This window comes from Penaeus monodon, chromosome 24 (genome assembly GCF_015228065.2).
Source record: "Penaeus monodon isolate SGIC_2016 chromosome 24, NSTDA_Pmon_1, whole genome shotgun sequence".
Lineage (NCBI taxonomy): Eukaryota > Metazoa > Arthropoda > Malacostraca > Decapoda > Penaeidae > Penaeus > Penaeus monodon.
Window position 1 is genome coordinate 3,104,621 of NC_051409.1, and position 278 is coordinate 3,104,898.

Genomic DNA, 278 nt, shown 5'->3' on the forward strand with positions numbered 1-278 from the left:
CTGAAATATGAAACATTAAAATGAATGAATGATCACTCACTTTAGCCACGAATATATTATATCTAAATTTAGTATTATACGGGAGATTTTCTATCCCTTTTGGTTTGAAACATTTTAACATAAAAACAGTTGGGTATAAATTATTCGAACAAAAAGTTTCCTGTTTTGTAGGGGAGCAACATGGCCGCATTATAGGGTGAAAATGAAATATGACTCTGTAAAATCAGTGGCTTGTATAACTGTTGGAAATGTTTTCGGTTGCTTTACATAAAATCATT

General features: G+C 30.6%; 1 protein-coding gene across 1 annotated transcript in view; it reads left to right on the top strand.

Annotated features, from left to right (window-relative positions):
• The window catches only part of LOC119588471 (ankyrin-2-like), a 15,876-nt gene that overhangs the window by 8,508 nt on the left and 7,090 nt on the right, over window positions 1–278 (top strand). The window lies entirely within an intron of this gene.